General features: G+C 44.2%; 1 protein-coding gene across 6 annotated transcripts in view; it reads left to right on the top strand.

Annotated features, from left to right (window-relative positions):
* Positions 1-19,263, top strand: part of LPP (LIM domain containing preferred translocation partner in lipoma) — a 344,425-nt gene that overhangs the window by 68,976 nt on the left and 256,186 nt on the right. For 2 of the 6 annotated variants that reach the window (XM_065639706.1, XM_065639704.1), the window contains one exon: positions 169-267. The exons of the other annotated variants lie outside the window; for them this stretch is intronic. The gene's annotated coding sequence lies outside the window, so the exon portion shown is untranslated. The remainder of the gene's footprint in view (positions 1-168; positions 268-19,263) is intronic. 6 annotated transcript variants of the gene reach the window in all.

Raw genomic sequence — 19,263 nt, 5'->3', positions numbered from 1 at the left:
TGAGAGGTGGCACATGATGTATCTACAGTCATTGATGTTGCTTTTGAAGATCTGTTTGAATGTTAAATGGGGTGGAAGAAATTGCACTTCGGGATTGCTGATTTTTCCTTACTACTGGGCCTTCTGCCTACCATCCTAAAGACAAATCCTTTCTTTTTCTTATTTCAGAATACTTTATATCTGTGTGTGCCTAAATGCATCGCCTTTGGATGTTAGCGTCTTCTCTTGAAACAGCCTTGTGATACCCTAGCTGCCTGTTCTCTCGGGGTAAGAAAAATACACGCAGAGACACAAGATCAAGAATGTGCTTTGAACCGAAACAGAGTGGCAGAGAGAGGGAAATCCACCCTGGTGCCTTGGCTTATAAATTTTGGAAATAGTGAACTTGTGGAGAGAGGGAATAAACTGTAAATCTGCCCACTGTAAATAAGACAAATTACAAGCTGAAGTTGCAGCAAGAGAAATTTAGATGAGACATTAGTAAATGATCTCCTGCATGAAGAACAGCTGAGTGCTGGAGTGCATTGCCCGAGGAGTTTAGGAAGTTTCAGTTGTCGGAAAGGTCTAAGAGCCAGTTAGCAAAGTTCCATCAGGTGTGCTTTTAGGAGAACTGATCCTTCCATGCGGTGGGAAAGTGGACCAGATGACTTGTGCAGAGTCCTCCTAAGCTGTTGATGGTTAGAAATTGGAGAATCTGAAATTCTCATCTTAACCTTATGTAAAACTAATAAGGCAAAAGGCGAAGCTCAGTGTGTTTGTGTAGAAGGAGCTGCCTGGTCTGATGATGACCTTTGATGCAACAGTGATTAACTCCGGTGCTCGGTGCCTTTGTTACCTTAATGGTGCTGTTCTGGGCGAAAGTGTAAGCTCATGGAAAAAGGAGTTCAGTCCTCAGCCCTTGGCATGTAATGTAAACTTGTAACAAAAACAGGAGGTGGTATCAGTTCTGGTTCCTTTGTAGCAAGTTCTGGGAGTTTGGGTCTCTCCTGTGATCCATGTAAGGGCTTTACTTTTACTCCTAGATGAGTACTCTCATCTATTTTATTGTGACATAAGAACACAATGCTACAGATGCAGGTATACTAAGCAAAATACAAATATCACGTGGAACACACAGACAGGAACTGAATGATTACTTTTCCTTGTTGTTTTTTAGGGGTATGATGAGATGGCGGAGAGTTTCCTTTTTCTTTTCTTGTTCTTCTGTTCCTGTTCTCCGCTGCGTTTGTCCTAACAGTGAATGCAGCAGGCTTTTTCTGTGTTTAGAAATGCTAGCCCACCACCTGGGTCTTGAAATCATGTCCTGAAAGTGGCTGCTCATTTAGTTCCCTTGCTCCCCTGGGAACTGCAGGTGACAAACCTGCCTGGGGCTCAGGTGGCATCGGAGCCATCGTCACAGGGGGAGCGGGGTTCAGGTGCTTCATCTTCCCTGTGTGGCTCAGAAGGATGGTGAGATACCTGTCCTGCCTCATAGGGACACCTGGACTTCAATGGGAAATTCTTCAACCTCCTGTTGGACTTTGTTTGGGATTTGTTTGGTTTCTCTAATATTTACCTTTCAACCTTAATGTCAGCAAATAGTGGTGTCTCCCCTGGAGTTATACTAGTTCTTATTGTTTGTTATCATCTCCTGTTTAGCAGAGATAAGCTGTTGTGTCCCAAGGGTATAAGAACATGGAAGAAACTTTCAAATAGCTCTAAGAAATGCAGATGGTGTCAAGAGAGAAATAAAGGGATGTCTTTCTGAAGTCACCTTTGTACATGTTTTTTCTCTTTTCCTTTTTATTTTTTTTTCTCTTGAGCTTTTCAGCTCCTGCAACTATCTGCTCAAATCTTGAAAGCAAAATGCATTCATGAAAAGATACAATTTACTGTGTGCCCCCTGATCTTTTGATCTCAATCAATCAAATAAATCTAAGACCTTGCAGCTCACCTTGTTGCATGGATGGTTAATAAGTTGAGGGGTTGTGCCAATGGCAGTGATGGTTTTCCAACCTTATGCTTTTTTTACTGCTGTTATTATTATTTTTTTCCTGATTCTGACCTTTTGGACTGGTCAGGGTAAGATTATTTGCAAAGAATACTCCATAAATATGCCTGTCAGGACCAGAGTTAACATTCAAGCGTTGCTGCTTAGCAAAAGAAAACAATATGCCAAAGTTCAATTTAGATTTCCCTGCAGGGCTGAAAATAATGACAAGACTCACTTAACATGGCAGAGATGAGTCCCGCCACCTTGATGGGAGTGGTTGCTTCACCGTCTTGCAGCACATTGCAGCTCTGTGCCTGGTTCACATGCGGCTGCGCCCGAAGATTTGGTGTCTGGCATCTTGTGCTGGGGCTGAGTTGGGGCAGAGGAGCCCCGGGTGCTTCTCCCGACTCTGCGAGGTGCAAGATCAGTCAATTAGTAGTTTTATTTGATTTTGCAACTGATTTTTTTGTTTGTTTGTTTGTTTTTCTAATGCTGCCGCTGCTTGCTTACACCTGCCAAAGAGGCTTTGTGGAGCTGCTCGTAGCTCTGTGTCTGGCAAAGCAGTCCTGTTTCTATCCATGCACTCCAGAACAGACGTCTTGCTCTGAGTGCAAGCATTGCTTAAGAAAGTCCTGGCACGTCCTGGTGTGTAGCACCCTGTGGGCAGCTTTGTGGTCTTTGAGCACTTTGGAAATCCCAGATTTTGCTGGGCAGCTGGTTGGGTTTTCCCCGCTGTGACTGTTCATTGAAACAGCTCCTAGACATCTCCCACCTAACGTTTGCCACCAAGGAGGCTTGCAGCGTCCAGCAGCAAGAATCTTGCTTGTCTGTCAGAAAGTGTAATGGTGATTATCCATGTTTCTGTGGTCCTGTCAGCAGAATTTACTACTGTGAGAGCAACGTGAGAAGCTGGAAGCCAGCAGCTGCTATTTCGGCATTAACCTGCGGTGTTTGAAAACCACACCAGTCCGTTGTGTAGAAACAGTCTCACTATAGAGCCTGGTCATGAATGTAAATATAGTTTGTCAGAAGCATGTGGCTCTTCTGATGTTATTTTTTCCTTCTTTCGTAGATGAGAAGGTGAACGTGTTGAGGACAACTTGCTTTACCCACAGAAAAGTGCATGTCAGTGAAGCCTTGAGGTTGTGTCTGAGACCCATAAGTTTGGCCAAAAAAAAAAGCTACCTGTGGTAAAAGGCAGCTTGCTTGCTGAAAAAATTATACTATCAGTTGAGAAAGCAGACTGGGGCTGGGTGATGAAATAACAGTGCAAAATGCAGTGCAACTTGTGGAAAGTCTTGTGGCACCTGAGTGACAAATCGCCCATGACAGCCCAGTGGCTCTGGATCCAACTCTGCAATGCCGTATCTTGCAGTGAAACAGATGGGTTTGGTTTCTTGTCAGCATCGGCTGAAAAGTTTTGAAAAAATAAAATAAATAAATTAGTGTTTAGTCCCATCTTAAAATCCACAAGCTGTTTCTCCAGTGCCTGTAAATAACTTAACCCTTTTCTGGATTTACCTGCCTTGCACACCAGAATAGAGGTATTGGGGAAAAAATAGATGACCGAGGGTGGCAGAGCAGTGCTTCGCTGTGTGCTGCTGCGCCCTGCCAAGCTTGGTGGCCCTGCCATGAGTTGGAGAGAGGTGTCCCCATCCCCATGGGCAGCTGCCATCCTCAAGGAACCAAGGGGAAAAGCCCAACAATATGCAGGGATTTTGCATGGCACAGATGCTGACACTCTTTTTTCTTCTTATTCTAAAAGGGACTGGCAATTAGCAGCAGCAGTAATAGCCACCTTGAATTGAGTCGTATGGAGGCATGAGAAACAGCAGGGTATATTTGGAAATATCTATTGCATATATATATATTCCTCTAAAGAAACATGTTGGAGATGCTGTATCCATAAATACTAATAAGACTCTTTGATTCCAATTTTCAGGTAAGATTAACATTTTATTGAGTATTATATCTGTCACATTCAATACTTTAGTGTACCATCCTCTCAGGCTTATTAGCATAATTGCAGTGCTTAAGCAACAATAAAAAATTCAACAGTAAAATAGCAGTTAGCACAGGCAATTTATTATCAAAAGCTTTTACTTAAGGACAGCTTTTGAGCATATTTATTATCAAGTTAGGGCTATACATTATTTTTATTTAGAAAAACAAGAGAGAAACGTAGGATTTTTTCCTTTCTTAATGGCTAAATTGGAAGGCCTGAAAATTGGTCGCAGCCTTGTTCTGTTTCTTAAAAATCTCTCGGCAAACTCACTTAAGGGGTGGGAAGTTGAGATAATGAAACCAGGTCAGGTCTGGAGCAGGGTTGTGATGTTAATAACGCAGCAGAACAATTTTAAGTCCTGATGACGTCTCGAGCATCCTTTTAAAATTCCGTTGTTGCATCCCAGGCTCTGAAGACACCGTCCTCTCCTTCAGTAACCCATGGAGCAGTGCAAGGGCAGGGGTGGCCCAGCCTGGTGCTCCAGCGGTGGCTGCAGTCCAGGGGGTGATGCAGCCGTTTGCTGCAGGACGATGTGCCTGCAGGCAAGGGACCGATGAGACCTGCAGGGAGATGTTGGTGCCTCCGAGGCTGGAGCGGTGGAGCACAGTGTGGCTGTGCCACAGCCCTGCGTGCTCCCCCTGTTCCTGTTCTCCCTCTGAGGACGTGTAGGGGAACAACCCTTTTCCGAAAAAGCTGTAGCAGAGGTGTGAATGTGCATGTGTTTGTGCACAAGCACCTGCTTCCGCACACACGCTTGCACACAGAAAGGTCCCTGTTGCCAGCATGGCAAGGTTTCCTGTGTGTATTTTGATTTTCAGCAAAAGGCATTTTGAGGGCAAATTTTCAGTGTGCATTTAAAATTCAAAATCGTACCTCCTAAATGAAGAATTAAATTTAAACAGCAGAAGTCCTCAGATGAAGAGGTCCATCCAGAAAAGCACCAGCATTTGGCAAGAGGGAGTCTTACTGTGATTGCTTGTGAGTCCTTTGCTGGTGGGGGCTGTTTTCAGAACCCCCTCTGCTTGAGTTGGCTCTTCTACATGCTTCAGCTTCTGCTTGACTTCTTCAGATTGTCACCCTCACTTGTCCTTGTTGTTCCTCAGACCTGCGCTCACCTCCAGCATCCTTGTTCTCCTCCACATCACTGAAACTTGGGGCTTCTCCCTACTTGTGTGTTTTGCTCATCCTCCCTTGTTCTGGGAGACCTCCTCTGCCTTCTGCTACTTTTTCAGAGGTTGCTTTACCATCTTCTTGATGGATGACTAATGGTGGACCTGTCACTGTTTGCCATTTTGGCAGTGCCCAATGCTTACGGTGAAGAGTTGCTACAGCCTTGGCAATGCCTTGATCAGACTCAGAGCCTGGAGTGAGCAAGAAGGGTAAACTTGTCTGGTCTTTTTGCTCACATTTTGACTGTTACTTAAGCTCACCCCATGAGGAGAAGTGAAGGCTGCCCTGGGGCAGAAGCTCATGTTCATAGTGAAACAGGATGTGCAAGCAGGTTGTAGGAATTGGGAAGGGAGCATATGGAAACAGGTGAAACTAAACTGGGCACATATTAGAGAAGTGATGTGCTTGTGGAGTCCTCTTCACAAACACCTTCTTCTGCGAATATGTGAAATTTGAACGGAGCTGGTTGTTTCAGATCCTGTTTTTTGGCGGGTACCAAAACCCATGTTATTCTTCAGAGATAAACTGTATGTTTCAGATTCCTGGGTAGTCGTGAGTATTGCGTTGGTACACAGTTCACTCTCACGAAACTGCCTAGTACTGCACAATGTTTAGACTTCCTGTCAACCAGAGAGCTTGGTGATGTTCCTGGGAAGATCGAATACATGAAACCAGACTGTGGAGAGCTAAACTTCCTGGGAACTTAGCTCTCAGTGGAAATTTGTTTGTGATTTAAATGGTGGTTGAAATATGTGCTCTCTGCCTCTGTGGTCACCTCCAGGAATGGGGACTTGTTGGTGCTCTCCCAAGAACAAGCGGGTTCCTGCACAGTCCAGCAGCAACTTCTGGCTCTGCCCATCTGGCTTTAGTAGCATCCAACACATTAGCTATCTGAGTATCTCCTGCTTGCATCTAGCTTTGTAGCCAGGTAGTGGTGTGTGTCTTCTGCTGCGGCCAGGAAAGCACCCTTCTAGGTGCAGTGCATAGGCAGAGGGTTTCCACATCCATAGGAGGAGCTGGGGGACTGGGGAATCATATAATAGTTTGGGTTGGAAAGGACCTTCAAAGGTCATCTAGTCCAACCCCCAGCGTTGGGGGGTTTCTTGGGGAGTTGATGTGATTGATGGTATTTCCGTGTGTCTCTTATCTGAGATCTATAGTCCTCCAACAGTTTAGGTAGGAAGGACCTTGCAGGTCTCTCATGCAGCCCCTGGCTCACAGCAGGGTTAGCTTCAAGGTTGGGTGAGGTTGCTCAGGACTTGTCATGGTAGCAGTGGTCTGGCGTGACCCTGATGGGTGACGATGGTGCGCGCCTTGGCCAACAAGAAGAAACCTTATGGAGGGCTTTGGAGGCTGTAATCTGGTGTGGAACAATGAGGTTTCTGGGAGAGGCTCCGTATGAATGGTCAGACGAGAAGCAGGCTCTGAGCACACAAGTCTTACATCAAATTCCACTTGTGAAAGGGGGGACCAGCTCTGCAGGACCAGTGCTGCTCAAGGCTGGTCGCCACCGTAGCCCCTGGGGAAACTACGCAGTTCTTGTTTGTGATGGACCTGGAAGGATGATGGGAGGAGAGGGTCGATAGCTGGAGCCGAGGCCACACGTGAACACGTCTTCCTCAAGGAGGAAACTGCCTGTGTGCTTCTTGCAGGAAAAAAAATTGTCTGAAAGAATTTAGCAGTGATAAATGTCATGAAAATACTTATGCTGGAATTTGTAAAGCCTGCAACATCTGTTCTCGACAGTGCTTTGATCACGTTGTGAGGCTTTTAAACTGATACTTCCATGGAATAAGTGAGATCCTTATGGCTGCAGGATTCCTTTCAGTGCCCTTTTTTTTTGTGGAGCAAAAAGGCAAATTTCACAGGGAACATTACATGACTTGAAACACATATTTTAATGGTTAGTATTACCCAAACAATGTTTTATTAGGTGCTAGAAAAATGTTCCAGTTACATACCCCAGGAAGCAAAGCACTCCCATTTACTTTTAAGCTTATGGGATCTGTACGTTGGAAAAAAAAAAAAAAAAAAATCAAGAATTCATTGCTTGTATATTACTGTATACAAAACCAAAACAAACACAGTGAAATTAGCTTAAACATTTTGAAGTTGTTGTCAGAAAATGGCCTTTTTGGGTTTCGTTTCCAGGCAGAGGTGCAGATGAGCAGGGATCAGTATGTTTTCTGAGGGACAGGCAGCAAACAATTGCAAGACACTGGCGATTTCCTTTCCTTGGTGCACTACTTTGGACCGAATAACTTTTTAGTTATCTACTTTTCTCTGAGGAATCATCCTTTCCCCTCTCCTTGTTGATTTAGCAGGCTTCTGCCTGTTGCCCTTCAAGCAGCTGCACATTTGCAGCGGAAACGTTGTGATGCTGAATTTCTGCTCAAGCTGTGAAAGGAGAAAGAGTTACGGTTATAAATAACAGAGAAGGAATATAGCTGTGCTTTCTTGTAAGCTCCTGGGTGTCAGGGGTTAATTTATGAAGACTAAATTGTTTAATTAATTTCTGCAGCACCCAACAGGTGAACAGGCGGCTTATTAGTGTGACATATCCATTTATAGCAGTTTTCCTTTGCTAACACCTGCGACTCAGTTCTGTTACATGCTCATGCTGTCTGTTAATTATTTACCAAGGATTTACAAGTACAGAGTGCAAATAAAATGCTTTTATGCTGAAGGCTGCATTGCACGCCTAAGATTCCTGGGATTTATGCCACTGTACTACCAGGTACAATCCCGTCATCATCCCTGGGCTTCTGATGGAGGACTCCCCGTACATGAACAAGGGGCAGCCTCCTGCCCACCAAAACTTGCACGCAGAGGGGCTGTTAGCGAAGGGCTTGCTACACACGTGGCTGTGGTGTGTAAGGGGATCTGTGTCCTTTGCTTCCTCGCACATCAATCTTTGCCATTTTGAGTGACCTTCTTCCCTCCTACAAAGGTTCATTCTTCATAAGTGATGGCAGAAGCAAGCTAGTTTAAAGAAAAACCAAACCACTGTGTTTTGTGCTTCTTTAGAAAAAGAAAAAAAAAGAGCAAAATAGTATAAAAGTCAAGTAGCAGATCGAGTTCTGACTCAGCTGGTAACTTATGATCCTGTGCTATTTCTGTAACATTTTTAGCTTATGACCAAATTTTTCTAATATTAGGACATTGCCATAGAAAGTGTGTCAGAGTCCCAGGCTGCCAGAACCTATCACTGTACAGTATATATACGTTTCTGAGCCAGAATGCAGGAGCAGTCCAGTAAGTTCTTTGTGGTTTTAAATTGCTGCAATTTCTTTTGTTTTGTTTTGTTTGTTGATTTACTTATCAAACAGTGCCATGCAGAGCAACATAGCTGCTTTTTGTTTCTCACAGTCAGGCATCGACCTCCTGTCCCCAGCTGTGCCTCTTGCAGACTAGAGTTGCTTTACTGGTAGATTTTCAGCCGGTATAAACTGCTGTAAGTCAGTTCAAGCTGTACTATGTGGATTTTATGGAAGTTGAGAATCCGGTCATACAACTCATAGTTTTAGTAAAGAAGGAGTTCTGGAGGTGGTTGTCCTGTTCTAGGCAGGCAAGAAAGTACATGCAGAGTTTCTCTAAGCTCAAGGAAAGCTTGTGTGAACAAATAAGCATCTGTGTTGCAGTACAAGAGAAGGCGATTACTGAGGAAATCTGAAAGTTTACGAGTAGAATTTTTAATAGGTTGAAATCTGCTGTGGTTTCAGAGTACCTGAGGACACTTAAAATAATGAAACTCCAGACAGCCCAGCCCAAACATGCATGACACACAGCAGCAAAGCAGTCGTCGTGTTTAGCACTACCGATCAGCCAGCTAATGCAACAGCTGCTCTGGGATTTTGCATTTAACTTTTGTCTGGATAATAATGAGGAACGCAGGGTTAATGATCTGTGTCAGATTTCCCTCCAAAGTGCTTCATTTGCACTTCGTGGCTGTTTTGCATGGTTCTTTGCAGCAACCCCAAAATGTCAACTGACCTGAAGAAATAGACTACGGATGCTTAAAGAAATCCCAAAGAAAAGCTGGAAAGGATGTTGCTTTCTAGCTTTTCATGGGAACACCTTGTACTCAGACTCCCTTTGATTAAGTAACCAGCAAAACCTATTCACGTGTACTCCAATTAAAATTTAATGAAGCAAGAGGATGTATTCATAGATGCTGACTAATGCAGGAGGAATAGATTCCAGTAACTCGGCTCCGCAAGCCCTTTGCTTCGCGTTCAGGGCTTGGTTTACTAGAAAGCTCCTCAGCGGCTGTGGAGCTCCTCTGGCATGAACAACCCTTTCGAGTCTGGGTTCTTGGCATTATAGCGAGAGATGATGATAGCTTTTACAGAAAATAATGTGGCAGAGCTTTATCAATGAAGCCTGGTTTGGCTGATTGCAAAAGATGAGGCAAGGCTCCTGCCCAAACGTGCTGCATCGGAAGAGGTCGGAGAGTCACTGGATGTGTGTGTTATATCTGCCCTTGTATCAAAACTCTCATCAAGCAGCAGTTGGATGAGTGCAGCAATGTGTAGCAAGATGGGACGCCCTGTTGGCCCTGATTTTTAGGCTGGGAAGTTGGTGCTCAAGTGGAGGCCGTATGACAGCTAAGCTGCTGTCAGAAAAAAGCCAGGCTTTTAGAGCCTCTACCTTTGCAGGTTTACTGGGCAGTTGCTTTGGTACTTGCACTCCCACAGGATACAGCCCTGCTTTGCAGAGCATTTCGCTTCTGAAACGTTGCTTGTACCGGTGGGGAATGCGCAGACACCTGAATGGACAATGAAACGACCTGCCAGGAGTGGTGCAGAGATTTGTTTGCTTTACCTGGTCTCTGTCTCTTCCCAAGCGTTTCCACCTCTCAGGCTGCTGCATGTCTTCTGCGTCATCTCGCACCCAGGATGGGGTTGGAGAAATGGTGTTAAAAGAGCTCATCTGCTCATTGCACCCTGCCCTGTGGCTTCATCTCTGTGTGGGGGCTGACATCCCACCTCTGGAGTGGAATGCAGCAGCGGGGTGATGCTGCAGATCTACGCTAAATGGCATTTTTTGGACAAGCAGTGAAAGATCCTGCTGTGTCTGCTCTTAGTAATGGATTGGGCGACAGAACGGAAATGCCATGGTGGAATTTGCCTTTGCTGTTGACCCTTGCACGACACACGAGAGCTCGTCATCACCAGACCTTTGTTTTGCCTTATGCAGAGTACAAAGCAGTGCTTCATTGGCATGGCTGGACGTTTTCCTTCTGGCTGGATTCGGAGGCAGAACCGCAGCAAACTTTCCTGAGGTATACTGGGTTTTTCAGTTATCATCCACTTCAGTCCCCATTCCATCCTGCAAAGGCTCTCACTTGCTCTGTTGCAATGAAGTGCTGAGGAAGCTTTCAAAGGGACATGTGCTTCTGGATCTGAAGATCTTGTGCTTCATTTTTGGCCTAGGAAGCTGCCCTTGGAACAGTAAGCATGAGATTTCTCTTGAAACCTGCTTTGTGTGCCTTTCTGAAGAAATAGCTGGAAGGAGAAGACCTGTAAGTTGAGCTCTCAAAGAAAAACCTAGTGGCTCTGAGTACACTGGGGACATTATTTAAGGTCAGTTGATCTGTGAGAAGGCACGGCTTATCTAACGCAGCCTAAGGTTAGTTATGCAACAGACGGGCGGTTCTTTGTTGTGAAGAACAGCTTCAGTGTGTGCCTGTGAAAATCAAAGGTCTTGCTGAAGGCGTGTTGTGTTCTGGCTGGAAGCTGTTGGGTGTCCTCCTCCACTCATCTTCTGTAGTAGATTATCATTGCAGAAAGGTTTCTGGTAGAAAAGGCACTCGGCAATTGCAGGCTGCAGAAGCTGAGCTGCTAGTAAATGTGTAGTTGGGTGGTGGTGCGGGACCATGTGCATGCAGTGTTGTTTGGAGCAGCCTTTGCTTCCTTCTCTTCTCCACCGTACATCTCTTCGTGTCATAGACCAGGTCACTGGACTGTCCAGTTGCAAAATGAGGATATTTTAACTAGCTTGGCATAAATATTGGTCTTGTGTGGTTCGTTAGCTGTGCACTCCTGAGTAGAACTAGGGGGTGATGAAAATTATCAGATACCTTGAGATTTTTTTTGAGGGCTTTGTGTAAGAGAGAGAAAAATTAAACCTTAAAAGGAAATAACCAAGGTGTATAGTCTTTAGTCTTTTTTTTTTTTTCTGGAAGTTCAACTTTATATTTAGATGGCTTGGTGAAATTCAAATTGTGGTGGAAAGGTGATGACTGTGATACGGTGTGACAGTGGGGGAGCTGGGGAGCAAACTGGTCCGGCTGAAGCGGTGCCTGGTCTGGGCATCTCAGTGATGCAGATGCTCTGAGCCCAGGGAGAACGTTCACATCTCCCTCAATGCAGCTTGGGACTGAAAGGGTTTTTTCTAGTTGCCTCTTTTTCTGGAAATCTTTTGGCTGTCCAGCTCTCCGTTCCTGTCAGCTCCTTTTGAAGTACGCTAAGGCGTCACAGTTAACAAGACATTTCCTTTGCTTTACAAAATCAGACTCGGCCTTACCCCTTCTCAGCATCCAAAATGATTAACAGTTTCTGTAAATCCAGATCTATGGATTTTATGAGGACCTCTGACAGCCAGAGGTGATCGTGTTCTCCCCGAGTGTTTCCTAAGTAGGAAGAAATCGATGCATCGGGGGGACTGTGCCTGACATCTATTAATTACACTGTCCCCTTATATCTAATGTACCAGAAAAGGGTCTGAAAAGCAACCCCTTTTGCCCTGGCTAATTGATACAGAAACAAATTGGCACAAGCGGATGTAAACTTGTTCCTTAAAAAAAAAAAAAAAAAAGAAAAGAAAATTTGTTTAGTAGTTGGAACTGGAAAGAGCAGTTGCAAACTGGAATAAAATGTATGGTACCATGAGATACTTGGCTGTAACAGGCCCCATAAATGGTCCCACCAGCCCTGCTTTGCTCTGTGCTGAATGCTGGGGAATAAAACACGTCCTGCTGTTAATGCTGCATCAAATGAAGGTGTTGTGGTACGTGCCCGGGGCGATGGACTGGTGGATAATTATTGTTTTCTTCCCATCTACCATAGATGACATGATTTTGAAGCTTTACCATCTTCTGCAGCACACATTAAGCTGGATGGGACATCAGTGTTAAGAGCTGTGGCACTTGTGGTTACGGCTTTGGGATTCCTTATATTTACTTTCTAGGGAACTGAAATTCAAAGCAGCTTTTATGGCTGTCACGAGAATACTGTCAGTTTCAAGAGAGATGGGTAAATGTGCACTGACCTTCAACTAATATGGCCATATCCTATTTTCTGTGTGTTTCCAATTAGGAGAAGTATGTTATGATTTTTTTTTTTTTTTAATCGTTAAAATAGGATAGTTATTTAACTGCAAGACTTCTTCTGTTGTTGTGGTGGTGGTGTTATTGCTGTTTGTTTGTTTGTTTTTGTGGTGTTTGTTTTTTGCTTGCTTGTTTGTTTGATTTTTTTTTTCCAAAATAAAGACACAGAGTTGTTTTCCAAGGGCAGAAGTTTTCATACAATTACTATTATAAGCTGGAAATCAAGATTTAATAATAGCACGTGCCATCTGCCACCAGTGGTGGAAGAACAAGACCGAACTCTGGACTGCTGTAAGCAATTTTAATTTGCAACTTGCAGCGAGGCTGCAGGGCTTCTCATTCTTCTGCGGAGGAGAGGATGGGATTCTCGTTTGTGGCTGCTGATCCTCTCCCTGAGCCTTTGGGTTTTCAGCACTGTAAATCCCACGTGCAATGTCTTGTCGTTGCTCAGTGTCATGAGTTGTGCCTTCAGAGTAAAATAAACAAGAGTGGTAACTGTGCCAGGTTTGACCCAGCTCTGTCTGAAGCCAGCTGCAAACTCCTGGTTGCCACTGATGAGAGCTGGACCTGCTCTTTGGGAAGACCATGGCTGTGTGTTGATGCGTTTTGATGGTGGTGGGAAGCGATGTGCACATCTGGCTGAGAAGAAGGGGGGTCTCTCCCTATGCTGCTTCTTAAAGGGTGCATCCCTCCTCCTTATCTTCCTGGGTGTGTGTTGCAAAATAATGTCATACCTTTGTTCCTAGGACTTAGGATGCTTTTCATGAGCCATAGTGGATATTTTGCTACCTTATTAAAAACAAAACATATTTTTCCACTTTTTAAAATGTACTCTGCTAACCAGGTATTTTTGTCAAATTGCCGTTTCCTCCTAAACATTTTTCTTTATATAGAAAATGGGATTCCACCTCTCCTAGACCTTTACTAACAGCTGTTCTGCTTGCTAAATGTCACTGAATTAAAAAGAAACAAAAATAAGAATATGATATTTTCAGATAAAGATTTTAGTTGACTATTTCGGTCCCAGGTAGAAGAAGTCCTGCTCTTTTCTGAATGTCGAGATATTCTGGGGACTATTTCCCTGTTATTTTACCTTGCAGAACAGAGTAATACTGCAGCATTTCTGGAAAACTGTTATACATGTATATAAACGTGCTCATTTATATAAATGTGCTCTGTGCTGGCTTTTGCTGTGCTCCCTTGCCCAGAGAAGAGCTGGGGCACCTCTGTAGGACCCCAATAACTGAGTGTGCTGCTGGTTTTGACAACTCAGCTTCTGGAGCTGACCTGTACCGAAGTTGGTGCAATGGGATAGTTTCAGGTTGGGGTGCATAGGAAAAGGGGACCTGTGCCAGCATTTTGAAGGCTGCTTTGATTTGTTGCTGGGCACAGTGAGGACTCCTGGGGTATTATCTGAGGATTAAGTGCAACATTAAACATTGGAGCTGCCTTGTCAAAGAAAGGGCAGTTTATCAAAATATAATTTATAACCAACAGTTTACTACTGGCTACAGTAATTAATATGGAACATGATGGGGCCCATCATTAATGTGCTTTGTTGTCTCAGCTTGCATTACTGCTGCTGGCAAGGCCAGCTTCTGAGGCTAATGAAGGACAGGGAAGAAAGAAATTTGTGCTGTCGTTAGCTGACGGTAATATTTCTCCAGGTCACACGCTGTACCGTGCATTGCATCTGATCACAAATCTCAGCCAGACGTATCTGTCCAGTAAAAGCTGTTTTTCCAAATTCTTGTTTAGAGAGGGGAGAATTACTGTTTACACCAAGGTCGCTTGGAGCTGATGACAAACTCCCTTAATGTTGGGATGGTTGAGAGCGCTTGGGCTGGTCTGGAGGGACTGTGAGGGATGGGGAGAAAACTTCGTCTGCAGTGGTCCAAATCCTGCTTGGGTTATTGTGGAGGGAAGGCAGTTGATGTCTACTGGTGGTGGTTAGTGAACTTATCTGAGGTAGGAAGAAAATGGAAGAGGCTTTTCCAATATTTTCTAAGGGCCGAGCACCCACATGAGGGCAACAGCAGGTGCTTTGTCGCTGATTGGCGTCTGCTGGCGAGGAGGTTGTGGCTGGTTTCAGATAGGTCCCGCTTCCTGATAGCCCATCTTTGGCTGCCTGAGAACCATATGATTCAGCAGATGATCTATTGTCATGCTGGTTTCCGGAGAGATATTTGGAGCCATTCACAGCATTGAGTTAAGCTGCAGCAGCAGCATGAGCTCCTTTCTGGCGTTCTGGTGAGGGACAGGCCAGCTCACAGCTCTCCTATGGTGTATAAGGAGTTCATGTTAAAATAAACAAAGCTGGTCCCGTGGTCTATTTGCTGTATCAAGTCTGTCATTGCCTATATTCCAAAGGAAGATCTCACAATGTCATTAAACTTAGGAGAAATACCTGGGCCTGGATGGGGTTGGACGTGGCGGTGGTCAGGTCTCCTGCATGGAGATAGCGAGTGGGAAAACCAAGTGCCATTGGAATTTGGCATGCTTGAGCTCCATGGTCACTGTGATCTATTGTGACACTGATTTAAAAGAATATTTTTGGTTTAGCACCCACCCTTATTTTAAACATTTGGTCAAACAGTGCTTTCTGACCTACGGCTGCTCACAGTGGCAGCACTTAACTGGGATGCTTTTATAGCAGAGTGTATTGTATGTTAGTTTTACTGGGCATTGCCCAAATAGTTGAGACAGATGTTTTAAAGTGTTAGTCCAGATTTAGCTACTGCCACTTTCTGGCAGCATCAGGTCTACAGGCAGGGAATCCACAGGAGTGAAATGGGAAGGTTTCAGCACTTCTGCTCCAGCTAGAACCAAGTAAGCAGTATTCTCATGGCTCCTCTCTGTGCATCTCTTCCAAACATGTCCTTTTTGGCACGTTTGAAAAAAATCAGATAAATTCACTTTATATTAAGATGACAGAGTAAGTGGTACATTTTCCACTTTCATTTCCACGGCCTTGGTTGTAATGTTTTTTTGCTGTGTGCCCTTAGTCATTGCTGTTGCTGGTTGTAATGGGAGGAGGGGATGTGCCTTGTGGGGGATTATATATGCCCGTCATGGCCTTTTTTAGATCGCAGTGCTTGACCTCCTTACTTATCCCATAAAGGATCCTCTTGAACATTGGCTAATCCCACCAGGGTTTATGCAGGCTGGCTGAAAGCCAAGTCTTCCCTAGGTGGGTGCAAGATGTGTTAAGGAGTTTGAACATTTGTGTCCTGGCTTGCCTGAATTAATCTTAGTTGAAGCAGCTGGATGACTAGGTAATGCACTGTTGTGCCATCAGTGTTAAATTAATGCTGGAGAGGGCACGACGATTTTATGACCCTTAAGAACATTTGTGTGCAAACTATTGTGCTGGTCCCTGTTGCAGAACAGGGAAATCACTGAGAAGGGAAGAGTCCTTGACGGGTACACTCAGTAGGTTCAGACTCCAGCGCTGACCGGGTGACTTGCCACAGGATGAAAAACCTTGCTGTTGGTTATTTACTTTTCTTCTTCAGAAATATTTAGTATTCTCGTTGTTTTGAGGTATTTTAATATTTGATATTTATGTTTTAGCAGAAGATGAATTCTCTCTTCTGGAGCTTGAGTATATTTGACAAAGGTGCATTTCTCTGAAAGCCACAGGGACAGCACATTCAAGGATTCTGGAGTAGAGCATGTGGCTAGGAACAGCTATCTAGAAAATGGACATTTCTGGCTAAAATATCAGTGCTCTCGTCTGTTGTGGAGAGGGTCAAAATGCTATAAATGGCATGGTTTGATTTGATGCTGGAGCCAGCAGGTTACCCATCCCCAGTAGTTGCAGTGTCCCTCCTGTTTGGAGGGTTCTTAAGAAATTTTTGCTAGATTTAGATGCATACTCTGCAGTCTGGGGGGAAGGGGTGTGTGTGGAAAAAACCAGTTCTAAATATTTAGAATACTTTTGAAAATAGTAATGTCTGATCTCAACAAATAGCACAATAGTGATATGTAAACAGAGGTTCAAATGTCAGTCAGTAATCTTTACCCACCTCATGTAGTGCCTTGGGACCCTTGGCATGGATTGCAACCAAATTCTACTTGTTTTTCCAAACACAAAATTGGTCCATTTCCCTGAGGAAAAGATTGTTTGCTTTGTCATGTGTCTGTGTACACAGGCGCATGCATAGGTAGGCTTGGTAACACTAATGCCATCTTCTGCAATTTCGTGCTGTATTAGTGAGGAGTGTGTCGTCGTCAAGCTTTCCAGTATTTGTAAAAGGTCTGCATGGGGTAAAAAAATCTTGCTGTTGGGAAAATTGGTCTAATTTTGACATTGAGAGGTGTGAGAATAAAAGATGCTTTACTGTAAATTGTAGGTAGATAACAACAGAAACTCAAATATTAGAAGAAACTGGGTATCGCACAAACCACACACTTTCACATCACTAAAACAAGAGCTGTGCTCGCACAGAAACATGAACCTCTTTGCAAACCACAGAAAGTAAAAGGGAGCACTCCTGTTTCATTATTGATCTAATTGTTCTTTTCTTGATATGAGAATAGATATGAAATGCTCTTGAATATTCCAGCATGCACAAAAAAAAAAGACCGTAACTTTTGGAAACTTTTAAAGGTACAGTACACTGATAAATAGCAAGGCCATTTAATTCTGAGGGTTACAACTACCTGTCTAATGCCACCTAATTGTTCTTCTAGAACTGAATCTATTATAGCTTTGAGAACTTGCCACTCACAAGTGATATTAAATGAAGAGAGCCTAGCCGGTATTTTCATGTGACTAATCAGTTTTGGAAGATAAGTTGGTGCAATCTTTTAAGTAAGTCCTGTTTTAAGAAGAAGATCCTCTGAAGACTGGGTGTTTTGGAGAACCTCTGTGTTGGGCTCCTCCAAAGCTCCCTTCCAACCCAAATTGCTCTGGAGTTCTTTGTGGTCTTTGCCTTTATTTGTAATCTCTCTCATTTTGTTTACAATCCTATTTAAGGCCAAGTTTCCCAAGTAACTTGTAAGTTTGGGCCTGCGGGACTTGTGCAAAATGTGTGCTGTTGAAACCTTGCCGTATTCGCGTGTGAGAACAAACATGCATAGGAATGAGGTTCCTGGATCCATCTAGCGAAGGCTGGACGTGTTTCAAAGATTCGCGAGTCTAGCGAGGCATGCTTTTCTGTGGGGGAACTGTGAAGGTGAGTGTCAGTCTGTGCTCACCTCCATGTTTTACAACACTCTTCCATTTGTGATCTCCACCAGCTTTGCTGCTCTGCCTGCTCCTGCCAGCAATTGCACCTCCTACTCTTCTGCCGGGCTGAGCAGACTCTGAGCCAGGCGAGCCCTCCGTGCTGCCGCAGGCAATGCCGGATCCTTGCCCGAGCTCTTCCCGAGGCTGCAGGCAGAGCTGAGGGACGGGGCTCTTGGTTCTCCTTGAGTTTTGCTGCTGGTTTGCTCCGGTGGCTTTGGGCAGCTTCTCTGTCCCTTGGTTTTTACAACTTAATAAGCGCCTGTATCACCAAATTTGGAACTCTCAGCTAGAACTACAGTGGCTGTTTTCTTGTGGTGGATAGTTCATCCTAAATACCCAGGGGTGAGAGAGAAGCAAGATGCAACCTTTAATAAAATGTTTTTGAAGCAGTTTAGTTCCTTTTAAGAACTAATTCTCGCTTCCCGAAGTCTCCAGCACTTCAAAATGGTCTAGAGATTTGCAGAAAAGGTCACTTCCAGCAGTAACTAATAATAAGAGGGAGAGAGGAAGAGCGACTTCTGTTCATAGCTTGTTCTTAAGACATCTGAATTACTTGTTTGATGAATCAGTGCTGAATTTTTGTCTGAATCCCCTGGCAATTCACTTTACCTGTAAATCATGTTTGGTTCTTTGTAACTTTCCTTTCCGGTTTATTGATTTGTTGATTATTCTCCCTCCCCTAGGAAAACCAAATTAATTAGTTCTGCTTAAACCAAGATGAGGATGAGTCTCCAGCTGGCAAGAACATGACTGCGTGGTTGGAGAGAGGTCACTTCTGCAGGGAAGTGGCTTGGTTGCAGTTGTCCAAATTGATGCATCGCTGTACGTGTTCCTTTTAAGGGCGTTTTCCCTTGAATTATCGTGCAGTCCCAGTGCACCGAAGACAAACTCACACAAACCCATCCAAAAGTCAGCCTCTCAGAAACACTAGGAACTTACTGAGCCCGTAGGAGAGGAGGTTGGCTTTTGCTTTAGGCAGATCAGGCCAAACCCTGATTTGTTTGCATTTGTGCACCCAGTTTTGTTTTGTTTCTGCAATGGCAGCTGTATACAGAACACAATGTGGGAAATGATTAAGGAAGCTCCTTTCAGAAAAGCTTTGTCAGATATTTGCCAAAAAACCCCCATTCTTTTGAGTCAAGGTGAATTGTTGATGTGTTGTAGGATTAAATAGCTGTTTCCAAGATGCAGGTAAATAGTCTGCAAGCTTCCAGATGCTGCCAGGAGGAGAAGTAAACATCTGCCTCTGGAAATGTGCAGATCACTTGCTTAGGGCCTTTTCCCTGGGGGATTTCTGTACTCGTTTGTTGGTATTTCAGAGTCTCCTTTGACCAATGCTGTAACAACAGGCCGTGACTATCTCCAGTGAAGCGATAGCTCGTATCATGGGCACAGGTAGGTGGAAAGAGAGAAAGGGACCAAGGAGAGAGGATGAAAATGGTGCTTCTGTCAGTATTTCAGCAAAGCTGGTGATATGCAAGACCTGCTTCTGAAACAGTGTTGAGTAGTAATGCTTTGCTTTCTCCTGGATTGTTCCTAGTAGTGGTTGAACA

This window comes from Caloenas nicobarica, chromosome 8 (assembly GCF_036013445.1).
Source record: "Caloenas nicobarica isolate bCalNic1 chromosome 8, bCalNic1.hap1, whole genome shotgun sequence".
NCBI classification, from domain to species: Eukaryota; Metazoa; Chordata; class Aves; order Columbiformes; family Columbidae; genus Caloenas; species Caloenas nicobarica.
Note: the sequence above shows the minus strand (reverse complement) of the source record. Positions and strands in the feature narration are given on the sequence as shown.